This window comes from Silurus aristotelis, assembly GCF_946808225.1.
Source record: "Silurus aristotelis genome assembly, chromosome: 19".
Classification (NCBI taxonomy): domain Eukaryota; kingdom Metazoa; phylum Chordata; class Actinopteri; order Siluriformes; family Siluridae; genus Silurus; species Silurus aristotelis.
Window position 1 is genome coordinate 18230218 of NC_139592.1, and position 13189 is coordinate 18243406.

The 13189-nt window shown below is 38.2% G+C and overlaps 2 protein-coding genes across 7 annotated transcripts in view; both read right to left on the reverse strand.

The window, feature by feature from the left end:
• src (v-src avian sarcoma (Schmidt-Ruppin A-2) viral oncogene homolog) overlaps positions 1–5741 on the reverse strand; it is a 39268-nt gene extending 33527 nt beyond the window's left edge. The window contains exons 1-2 of one of the 6 annotated variants that reach the window (XM_083570533.1): positions 5345–5741; positions 5270–5306 (exon numbers count right to left, since the gene is read on the reverse strand). The gene's annotated coding sequence lies outside the window, so the exon portion shown is untranslated. Of the gene's footprint in view, positions 1–5264 lie in introns of all 6 variants that reach the window. The other 5 variants (XM_083570535.1, XM_083570534.1, XM_083570537.1 and 2 more) reach the window with 5 other exon arrangements.
• The window catches only part of kcng1 (potassium voltage-gated channel, subfamily G, member 1), a 106468-nt gene that overhangs the window by 62500 nt on the left and 30779 nt on the right, over positions 1–13189 (reverse strand). The gene's annotated exons all lie outside the window — the stretch shown is intronic.

The following is a 13189-nucleotide window of genomic DNA, read 5'->3' on the forward strand; positions in this document are numbered from 1 at the left end:
TTATGAGTCATGCTCATGTCATTAAAGCTCAGACAGGACAAACAAAACAAATTAAATATGGTTTCACAGCAAACAGGTGAGCTAGAAGCTAGTTCTTCTGGGTGTGAAAATATACCTTAGAAATAAAACAAAAAAAGCTCAAAACTCTTCTGGAAATAAAACATCAAAAGGTGAATTTTAGAGGTATGAATTACGATCAACAGGGGAAACAAAGTTTAGAAACTAAGTTACAGAAATGATAGTGGCAAATAAAGTGTAAAAACATGCAAATCAAAGATAGGACATTTTTTAAATGGAAGTCAGATAGCAGCACTTTCAGTTCATCCACATCAACCCAAACCGAATCAGCTACAAATGTTAATGAAAGGCATTTCATCTGAAAACATTTTTCTTAACCTAATAATTTTAAAGTTTTATCATCAAGTGGTTTAGAATTTCAGCCGCTACAGTAAATATCAGCCTACTCTCGTCATCAACCATGCATTCTGAAGACATTAATACTAACCGGGTCTTAATAACAACATGGCCTTGAGTTTGAGCTACAACCGAAACGCCATAGCCTTTTTTAGACAAAACATATGAAAGCACAAGTTAAACAGTTTAACTGTGGCTGTATTTCAGATTATTTATGATACTGTATCACATGAGGAAGAAGCCCACATAAGGGATCCTTACTGCACAAGGTCTCCTCCAGCAAGACATTTGAACAACAAGACAAAATAAGGTTTCTGTCACACTAAATCTCAATCTTGTGCTCCTTTTTCATGTCACCAGAGTGCACGAGAGGTGGGAAAAAAATTCAGAGGAAAAAGAAAGGAGAGAACAGAGAAGGAATTGAGAAGCGATGTACAGATTCTGTGGCTTCTCTCTTCTCCCGAGCTGACAGGAAGTGAACCTAACTCTCAGAGGACAGAGTCACTCTGTGTTTCTTATAGAGGAACTCTCACATCACATCTTCCATTCTAATGGAACAGACATGTGTATTGGTGCAGGGTATCAGATCTGTGGATGGTAAGCCACATCATCCATCTGACGTCCTTTTCACCTCATAATAACATCCCACAAGTATTACAATTATTTTAAACGTATCCTGTCTCTTTGTCTTATTAGTTCTAATAAAAAAATGTTAGTAGACAAAATGTAAATGCGCATAAAGTGAAGTAGTACAACAATATAAAATGATGCACATTGCTGTAAAAACTTGATTTTTTTTAATTGACATTTAATATGCTCCATTTTAGACTAGGCTCCTTCTCAGGTTAAAGGAACTGAACACTGAAGTTAACACCCCTCCAGTGACTGGTACTGAGCGAGCCTTGCCCTTCTTCCCATACTCCAGAAGCCTGCCCTGCCACAAAAACCGGTAGCATTTTCCAAGTCAGCTAAGTGTCCTTGAAAATCACACTGAACTAATTAGAACCAGAAGTGGGCCAGTGTGACAGAAAATGATGAGGCAGTCACGTATGCTGCCAGGAGTGATATGTCACAAGCTCTTTGTAAGACTGCAGAATTTCTCTTCTGGTGGTTTAAACTGAGAAAAAAGAGAGAGTTTACACTCGTACGTTCACATTTATGACATTTGTGATATCAAGAGCGACTTACAACTTAGCAGTTAAGGGTTAAGGGCCTTGCTCAGGGGCCCAGCAGTGGCAGCTTGGTGGTGCTGGGATATAAACTTGTGACCTTCCAATCCAGATCCCAATGCCTTAACCACTGAGATGTGTCTCAGTGCCACCATCTTTAGATGTCTTAAATGATTTAGAACGTGGCACCTTTGATAGCAGATCGCTCACATTTTTCCGCAAAATTATCGGAACATACCATTTTAAAGTAAATTAAGTAACTCACACTTAATATGAGGTTACTTGTAATCTCCATTCAGTCCGCCAGTTTAACCCTTCAGAGGCAAAATGCTCAATTCAGTTACGGTCTGGTTTGTAACTACCAAAATCCATGCCACAAACATGGTCACGAAGATAACACTTTTTGTTCATTCTCATTTGAACATTAATTGAAGCTCTATGCCTGCATGATTTTACACTACTGCCACGTAAAAACTGTTATTTATAGTTATTTCATTTGTTTCCAGTCAACAAAGCCATGAACTTCCGTACAATTGATACAATTGCCAGAGAATACAGAGTAAACGAAAAAGGAATGGTCATGCTCGAAGTAGCAGCTAAGAAAGCACTGTAACCTGATTGCACAGCCAAAGCATTTTAGTAAAAAGATTCTGGTCATTTTGTCTCATTCTAACTGTGTACAATGACAAAAACTGTCCTAGAAAACTATTATCTAAAATAATTAAAATAAAATAACATTTTGGCACTGATAGCAAATGAATGAGAACTTATGAGGCCCTCATATGAATATCTACTGATATAATTGTATTAAAAATGTTTGAAGTAAAATAAAGAATAAAACATTTGATCAAGACATTAAGGTATTTTAGTTTTAGGTTTTACTTTTTAATTACGATTCAAAAGTAAAAATACTATATTATACTTCTTTGGGTAAGAACTCTGATTCTAGTTTAAAAAAATAATGAATGTATAAGCTGTCATTTGCCAGCATTGTTAAATGATACACATGCTAAATCAGTCATTGATGCAAAACTGACTAAAGGGATAAAAATAACAATCGAGTTATTAGTATTAGAATTTTTTTTACAAATAGTTGATAGATATGTAAGTGTTAATTATGAGCATCTATGCTGCATCTATAGTAGTAATCGAGCTGTTGATTATATTTATGCTCTCCATTTTGCCAAATTCACCTTGTGCCTTGGCCTTTTTACCAAAATGATTTATAGATAAAATGATATTAGACATTAGAAAATATTTTAATTAACTGTGTCACACTGTATGCAACTGTTCTTATTGTTACTGTGGTTTTAAAGCTAAACATTTATTTTGAACAAAGATTATATTAATCAGAACTACCTGTGCGTTCACCGGATTTAACACACACCTTACAGCCAATCAGAATTAAGCACTTAGAGCCTTTAGTTCATTTGGACACAAGGACTGTTTAATAAAATTCTCAATTTCCCAGAAGCTCCTTTCAGTTTCTTTCCGAGAATTATTTCCTAGAACTTCCTTTCAAGACCTCCCTCATACACATCTTAAGATGAAGCCACTTTTATCCTTTTGCCAGACATCTAACAAAATTGGGGGAAACAGCAGAGCCATTGATTCTGTGGCCTAGTGAATCCATGGACAGAGAGTTTCACTGTATTTCAGACAAAGGCTCCAGTACATTGGCATGCTTCCAAATTAACAGGAATCTTGCCTTCAATGGCTGATTTTCCAGTGATCTCATTCGAGGCGGGTGAAAAAAACTTGCATAGCTCTCACTCTGAAGCATTCACAGAATTCCAAGCGGCGTTAATTGGCTCTTCACGCCCCGTTTTCTAAAAGGTCCGTACTGGCTTGACAAACTCTAATGAAGGACCATTAATTAAGTTTCAAAATGGCATACACGCAGTTTCCACAAGCTGTCAATGTGCAGGAAAAGAACGATGCCTGTGGCAATATGGCATAGCTTTCATTCTGTAATAGTTTTTCCTTCAACATAGATTTGAAACAATGCATTTGAATCATTAAACATTCTTCGCATGGAAACACTTTCTTATCGGTGCTTGAAAACTTGAACGGTTGATCTTTAAAGGGTTGCGTGCAATGGGATAAGATGACCGATCTGACACACATCTGCGCTCATTCCTTATAACCCTGCTGAAATCCAGCTGCCAGCTGCCAAAACACGGGCCAAGCTGGTAGACCATCTTTGCAAACTGGTAAAAAGGAAACAGTGTCTGAATTTCCTCTACTGATGATTTATTGTATATTGTACGCAATTTAGTCAAGAATTAGTACACTGGAATACAACACTACTGTAGCTATCAATTTTTCTTTTTTTTTACAGACGACCTGGACTTTTCAACAGGCAAACAAGCATCCAAATATCACAATAAGCATCACAAAATCTAGTGTCAGCTGCACTATTAGGCTCTTCAAGAGTTCCTAGGATGTTTTCTTCCTAATGGGTGGCTACTTTTCACTTTTAACCAAACACAAATACAAATTTACAGAGTACATTAACATAGTAGTATAATCTATATTGTAATATATTTCTGAAGAAATGTCCATGAAGGCATAAACACACACACACACACACACACACACACACACACACACACACACACACACACACACCTAATATTACATATCTAACTACATATAATGTCAATGCATGAATATTGCTAGTTTGGGAGCTTCTGGTTTAGTTTCTGAAGTGTTTTATTGCTCTTGTGTTGCAGTACTTTTCCCAACATTAACATTTCTTTAAGGGAAAAAACTATTCAGATTATCTTTTTAAAGTGAAATGTTAATGCTACTAACATCAATGCTCGCTTTTATTCCTCCTAACTTTATGTTTTTTAGATTAGTGTTAATTTTACTAATGATTGATTTTAACAAAGAAGAAGAAACGAAACACACACACACACACACACACAAAATGATGAGTTCCAGTACATAATCTCCAGTACATTTGCTCTTCTAAAGGCTTTAAAGTACATTTCAGAAGCTTTTCAGGTTATAGAAACAGAAAGCAGATCTTTTTTTTAATCTTTCAATCTCAGCTCTGTAGTCCTAAAACTCTGTACATGTTACCGGCTCTGATTCTTAAGCCAGCTGGAGAGAAAAAAAACAAAAAAATCACAGATGTTTATTTTGAGGATGTTTTGAGTCATTTAGAGTGGGAGCTTAATCATAAGCACATGACAGTGCAGAAGAGAAGTTGCTTCTTCATTAATAAGAGATAAAAAAAAAAAAAAAAAAATACCCAACCAGTCCTACTACTTTACTGTCCAGGAAGTATAAATAAAAATAAAACTGCTTGAGAATAAAAATAAAAAAACAATGGGCTTTATATATTAAAAAAAAAACCCTGCTCTCAATTGATCTTGAACTCTTTCTGCATGATTTTTTGGAAGATGAGCGAAAGAGGAAAGTCTAATAAAGGAAAGAAGTCACTGTGTCGGTAGTGCATGTATAATGTCTGCTGAGCGTCTGCATGAAGTCTCTGAACACCTTGTTTCAAAAGAACAAGCGACACAAAGTATAGGTGCATCGCCTACCTTCTAAACATCATACTAAGGATGAGAAAAAATAGTATTTTGGGTCAGGATAGTGGGCTACACCACCATATTTAACGCCATGCCTTGTCTTGTCTTCTAGGTGGAAATAATTAAAGCAACACACACTCACCCCGGCGTTTTCCTCTCGCGCTGCACCGGTCTCTCGCTTCACACACACACACACACACACACACACACACACACACACACACACACACACACACACACACACACTCACACAGAATAGTTCCAAGAAGAGCCAAAGTCAGATTCCCATTGTCCAGAATGCACAAGCAACAAAAACGACATGCGAGACAGAATTTCGCAGAAGGAACAGGGGAGGGTTTGTGAGGTCATAACTCTCCAGCTGCAAACATCCTAATTATCAGCAGTATGGCGTAACGAAGGGGATATCCACGATTCCGGTAGCTGGCATCCTACTTTTGAGCATACACACCTACATATTTATGTATAGACCAATATATTTTGCAATTCCTTGCCTAGCCCCTAAAAAAAGATTACTATGTGGTATAAATAACCGACGCCGAACAGAAGAAACCTGTTACAATGAGGCAATGAGGGACTGCCCACAATGCTGAACGTGAAAGGCATGGAAAAACTAGGAGGGGATAAAGGCACAGAGAAAGAGACACTTACAGGCTATCAGCAGCAGGAGGCGACAAAAACCAATTCTTATAAGGAAACGATGTTATACAGTACATTAAGGTCCAAAGCCCTGAGACTACATTGATCATTTCAGGTTTCATTTAAGATTTGAAAAGTTTTTATTATGAACACATATATAGTCTAGTTAATTAGTTAAATATTTAAGATTCTGCATTATTAGAGTCATTCTGCACTAGCTCCTTATTAAAATACACAGATCAGGCAAAACTTAATGGCCACCGGCCTAATATTGTATACCCTTTTGTTGCCGAAACAGTCCTGAAAACCAGTCCCTTCGAGCATTAACAGCATTTACTTTTTCAGCAGTTTGAGCTAAAGGAGCTCGTCTGGCACCACACCAGCTAGCCTTCAATCCCCATGTGCATCAGTAAGCCTTGGCCATTCATGACCCTGTCGCTGGTTCTCCACTCTTCCTTCCTTGCACAAATTTTGATAGATACTGACCACTGTAGACAGCTAAGACCCCACAAGAGCTGCAGTTTTGCAGATGCTCTGATCCAGTTGTCTAGGCATCACAAACTCGCTCAATCCTTACGCTTGCCCATTTTTCCTGTTTCAAACACATCAGCTTTAAGGTCACAGTGTTTACTGGCAAGCTTGAGTATACAAGTCTTAAAAGAAGAAAAAAGGGGGACAAATCAAATACTACGTTTTTACTTTCACTCACGTTGTTGGCAATGCAATCATTTGCACAACAAAAAAAGTCAATATATTAGAACTGATTTCAAAATTTAAGTATTTTTAAAAAGGGGCTGTTCAGGTCTACCAATACCCCTACAGTACCTGCGTGAACCTAGAGGATAGCCAAACAAACATATACAAAGAACATGAAAAACTCCTCACCGACAATAACGTGAGCTCTGACAGTTCTCAAAAAATTGAGAAAGTCAAGTTTCCATTAGAATTACTGTTCCAGACTCTCTGTATATACTCCAATAGTAAAACCTACCAGCCAGCTTCTTTATAAAACTGCAAAAATTATACCTGAGACTACTGACATTTTTAAACAAATAGTTTGTCACACTAAATGTTAACTTTGTTTAGTTTATTTCTGTTTACTATTGATTTTCTTTAGAAATAAATATAAGTAGAAATATTAATTTAAAGCACTCAGTTAATAATCAAATCCATTATTAGAGTGTGACCTCAGTAACTTTGAACATGTCATGGTTGTTGATGGCAGGCTTTGGGTTTTTCAGACATTTCAGCACTCGCTTGAGTCCACACACATTCAGTGAGCAGCAGTTTTGCAATTCTGATAATAGAGATCAGAGAATGGCTTGACAGGTTTGAGCTTGCAGGAATGTAACAGTAACTCTAACCATCCAATAACCATCCTTTATAAACATAGAGAGCAAAAAAGCATCTCAAATTGCACAACACACATTAAACTTTGAAGTGGATGTCCACATCAAGTTATACTCATGTCAGTCAAAATCTGGGTCAGAAATGAGCAAAACAGAACACATGAATATTAGAAAAATGCCACATGGAAAGAAGGTACAGTTGCTTCAGTATAAATATGATTGGTAATGTTACTTCACTTCATATTGTGAAGTGAAGGAACATCATCTCTGCTGTCTACCTGTTACAGAGAGCAGTACAGAACAGTTAGTGTTTCCCATTTGAGTACTATGAGTATATATATATTGTTGTGCCATTGACTTTGTATTATTAGTGTCCATGGAGGTGTGTAAAGAAGGACACAACAAAGAGAATCCAATGGCAAAACTTTACTTATTAAAGCATAACTTTACAACAACAGGGTAATGCTCTCACCCAGTGCAGATGGGTTTTACTACAACCGTCCGCACCGGAACCTATTAGCATACTGCAGCTAAACATAAACAAACAGTGAACTAACCCCTACGTAATGATGTAATAACTTCTGATCAGACGATACAGAACTCAGCATTAGCTCATATAAAATAATTGTAACTTAACTTATAACTAATTCACTATAACAGTATGATCTGTATGATCTGCTGTTTACTGCTTCTTTCTTGTTGTGCAAGAGATAGAGTTCAGATCCTGTTTCTTCAATGCAATTAATTCAATCTACTGTTAATTTATGTACGACATAAGGAATTAGTTTTGCAGGTATATAATTGTTGGATGTAACTTATCACAATTATTGTCATCCTCTACTATTTTCATCAGTTCTGATATTTATTATGGTGGTGGTCCATTCTCAGTTCAACAGAGACATTGATGTGTGTAAGTATGTGCCCCTGTTGCAATTCTAACAGGTGCATGAGCTCTAATTTGTAAACACTATTAAGATCTGTTATTTAGAGTTTTATATCTACCTTGTTACAGTTTGTTTGTTTAGAAATAGAAACTATAGGGATTGTTCCTTTTCAGTTTGTACCAGTTCAGCACAAGGATTCTTAAACAGGCTATTTACCTTGTGTTGGAAGGTTGTAATTTGTACCACTAAAGCAAAATTAATTTAAAACATAATTATGGATGCCTGGGTATTATTTTCCCCACCTTGGACCACATTTTAAGAATCAGTGTCCTAGCTCAGCAGTAGTGGTGTTTTTCCGACCATGGAACTACTGTTGGATTGATATTTTTGCATGGTGGACAATTCACATTGCAGCATCAATAATAGGTTCTCAGCACACTATATAGATATAGACCAGATATAATGAATGCTCTTTGTGTTCTTTTACAGTTCATAAAACTACACAGCACAGCAGATTCTGCTCATGTCTACTGAAAAGCTTTAACCGTGTTAAAACAAGGATGTAAAAATGTGCAGGTGGTAGGGGTGAAAGGGGTGGCAAATAGATTTTTTTTTAAATAGATTCATGTGATCCATAAGAGGAAATGCTTACACTGGCATTTGGACAACACTATTTTTTTTCACCTCTAGTGTCTACCAACATTTATTTTCCACAGATATCTCCCTATCAACAGATGTCACACACTCCCATACCACTGATCAATGAATGCTAGGTCAAATGAGGTCAAAGTCCGGGCTGGTTGCCACAATTGAAAAAGGAACAGCTGCTCCACTGATTGTTGAATTATAAAGTTGTTGGTTTGGCTTATATGAGGAAGTAGCTTTAAATACGTGAGATGCTCATTCGAAATTGTCAATAATATTTTACATAGGCTAGACATTTTTTTTTTTATTGTTAACTAGCAAAGGTCAAATTGTAATTTATATAATTGTCCTGGTATATTAAGTTCAGAGTAAGAAGTCATAAATAAGTCCTATTTGACTGCTCTTTGCTATTATGGACCAAATCGTCACCTGCTTCAACTCCTATCTCACTTTATTTCCTATTTTTAATCTCAAACAATTGCTATCAAGAGTTTCAGGTCCAGGATACATATCATTTAATTTTAAGGTCCTTGACACACAAAAATACATTAGGTACACTATAAGGTAGGGATTGTGAAATTGGGAAATATCACTATGTTTCTGTTGATGTTGTAAAAGAATATTGGTACTGTTTAGAGCAGGATTCAAATGAATTTTAATAGCTTTTTTTTTGCTATTAGCTTTTTCCAGAATTCACATACTTTTTAGCAAGAACTATAGTAGCAACGTGAGTTGGTGCTGCCCTCTGGTGTTCACTTACAACAACTCATATGCTTCTTCTCCTTTTTCTTCTTCTCCTTTTTCTTCTTCTTCTTCTTCTTCTTCTTCTTCTTCTTCTTCTTTTTCTTCTTCTGGCTGCTCCTATTAGGGGTTCGCCACAGCAGATCATCCATCTCCATACTACTCTCCCTGTCTTCCCCCACCACATCCACAAACCTTCTCCTTGGTCTTCCTCTTTTCCTTCTTCCTGGTGGCTCTATCATCAGCATTCTCCTGCTGATGTACCCCATGTCCCTCCTCTGCACATGTCCAAACCATTTCAATCAGGCCGTCTCTTTTACTTTGTCCCTAAAACGTCCTACATGCACAGTCCCTCTTATAGGCTTATTTCTAATCCTGTCCATCGTCGTCACTCCCAATAAAAATCTCAACAACTTTAAGTCTGTTACCTCCAGCTCCACATCCTGTCTTTTAGTCAATGCCACTGTCTCTAAACCATACAACATAGCAGGTCTCACCACAGTCCTTAAAACGTTCCCTTTTACTCTTACAGATACTCTTCTCCACCCACTCCACCCTGCCTGCACTTTTTTCTTAACTTCTTTAACACACTCTCCTTTATATTGCACTGTTACTCCAGGTATCTGAACTTCTCCACCTTCACCTGCAACCGCACTGCACCGCACCACTCCACTGCCCTCCCTTTCATTTTCATGTGTGACCTCCTACGGACTTTTATTCCCCTTCTTTTCAGCACGTACCTCTTAGTCTTAGTCTTAGTCACCACGTAGTCTTCTCAACCTGCTCCCTACTCTTACCACAAATAACAATATCATTCGCAAACATCATAGTCCATAAAGACTCCTGTCTGACCTCGCCCATCTATCTGTCAATCACCACTGCAAACAAGAAAGGGCTCAGAGCTGATCCTTGATGCAGTCTAACCTCCACCTTAAACCAGTCGTTCACTTACAACAACTCATATGCTTCTTCTCCTTTTTCTTCTTCTCCTTTTTCTTCTTCTTCTTCTTCTTCTTCTTCTTCTTCTTCTTTTTCTTCTTCTGGCTGCTCCTATTAGGGGTTCGCCACAGCAGATCATCCATCTCCATACTACTCTCCCTGTCTTCCCCCACCACATCCACAAACCTTCTCCTTGGTCTTCCTCTTTTCCTTCTTCCTGGTGGCTCTATCATCAGCATTCTCCTGCTGATGTACCCCATGTCCCTCCTCTGCACATGTCCAAACCATTTCAATCAGGCCGTCTCTTTTACTTTGTCCCTAAAACGTCCTACATGCACAGTCCCTCTTATAGGCTTATTTCTAATCCTGTCCATCGTCGTCACTCCCAATAAAAATCTCAACAACTTTAAGTCTGTTACCTCCAGCTCCACATCCTGTCTTTTAGTCAATGCCACTGTCTCTAAACCATACAACATAGCAGGTCTCACCACAGTCCTTAAAACGTTCCCTTTTACTCTTACAGATACTCTTCTCCACCCACTCCACCCTGCCTGCACTTTTTTCTTAACTTCTTTAACACACTCTCCTTTATATTGCACTGTTACTCCAGGTATCTGAACTTCTCCACCTTCACCTGCAACCGCACTGCACCGCACCACTCCACTGCCCTCCCTTTCATTTTCATGTGTGACCTCCTACGGACTTTTATTCCCCTTCTTTTCAGCACGTACCTCTTAGTCTTAGTCTTAGTCACCACGTAGTCTTCTCAACCTGCTCCCTACTCTTACCACAAATAACAATATCATTCGCAAACATCATAGTCCATAAAGACTCCTGTCTGACCTCGCCCATCTATCTGTCAATCACCACTGCAAACAAGAAAGGGCTCAGAGCTGATCCTTGATGCAGTCTAACCTCCACCTTAAACCAGTCGGTCGTTCCTACTGCACACTTCAGTGCTGTCACACTGTTCTCATACATGTCCTGCACCACCCTCACATACTTCTCTGACACACCTGACTTTCTCATACAATACCACAACTCCTCTTGCAGGCACCCTGTCATACGCTTTCTCTAAATCCACAAACACACAATGCAACTCCTTCTTAATTTCTCTAAACTTCTTCATCAACATTTTTAAAAGCAAATAATGCTTCTGTGGTGCTCTTCCTCAGCATGAAACCATACTATTGCTCATAGATGGTCACCTCTTCTCTCAGCCTGGCTTCCATCACTCTTTCCCATAACTTCATGGTGTGACTGATCAACTTTATTCCCCTGTAGTTACTGCCGGTCTGGACATCTCCCTTATTCCTAAAGATCGGTACCAGCACACACCTTCTCAATTACTCAGGCATCTTCTTACCTTCCAAAATTTTGATGAACAACCTGGTTAAAAACTCTGCCATCTCTCCTAAACATCTCCATGCTTCTACTGGTATGTCATCTGGCCCAAACGACTTTCCACTCTTCATCCTCTTAATTGCTGCTCTCGCTTCCTCCTTACTAATCCTATCCACTTCCTGCTTCACCATCTCCACATCATCCAACCTTCTGTCTCTCTCATTTTCCTCGTTCATCAGCTGCTCAAAATACTCCCTCCATCTTCTCAACACATTCTCCTCACTAGTCAACACATAGCCATCTCCATCCTTTATTGCTCAAACTTGCAGCAAATCCACTGGAGCTACATTGTTAGCTATATCATTAAATAGCTGTACTGTATGTAAAGATCTACACCAACACAAACAACTTAAAACAAATGTACTCATTATGTGATTAATGTTTTTAATGTGATGACTGTAGCTTAAGGGGATTGTGATTAAATAGCTGATAAAATAGGAGAGGAAATGTCTTTAGATGCTTTATATTTAGATTGGGCATTGTCCCTAAGGTAACACTGGCATTTAAAAAAGCACTATTGCCTTACCGCTTGTCACTATCAACAGTGGCACTTTCTCTCCACAGATATTTCCCTAACAACAGATGTCACAAATTCCCATACCACTGATCAATGAATGTTAGGTCAAATGAGGTCAAACTCAGCCTGGGATAGTTGCCACAGGAAAAAGAACAGCTGCACCACCAATTGATGGAGTATGAAGTTGTTGCTTTGGTTAATGTGAGAAAGTAGTTACAATAAGTGAAATTCACATTTGAAAGAAGGAATAATTTGTAAATCATATGCAATTATATAACTGGCAGTTAAAAGTCAAACCATAGCTAAGAGTTTATTTATTTTATACAGTAGTGATGACAACATGCATACATCAAGCCACTGACTCAAAAGAAAGTTTGCTGTGATGAAAAAAAGCATTTTGTGGCAATGACCATCGCATCAAGTGTTGTGCTATAATACAATGGGACAACAAAAAATATATACATTTTTAGTTTCTGACTGAATTTCTCTAATAATCCTGAAAAAAACAAAATGACATTTTGATCACACAGATGTTTTCCTTCTGCAGGCTTCCTTCTGGGATGATGGCCTGCAAATCGACTTGTTGCAGTGTGCGGCGTACGCTCTGAGCACCGACAAGCAGACCTTCCGCTTCTGCAACCTCTAAAGCAATGTTGGCAGCACTCATGTGTCTGTTTTTTGAAGCAGCTTCTGCACCTGACGCACAGCACGAGGACTCAACTTCTTTGATGGACCCTTGTGAGTGGAACCCATTTTAGAAAACATCTGCATGACTTTGGCCACTGTACTGTAACTCAGTTTCAGGGTGTTACTGATCTTCTTATAGACCATCTTTGTGGAGAGAATTCAAATTCTCAAATCCTCAAAGAGTCTTTGCCAAAAGGTGCCATTTTGAACATCCAGTGGTCAGTATGAGAGAAATGTA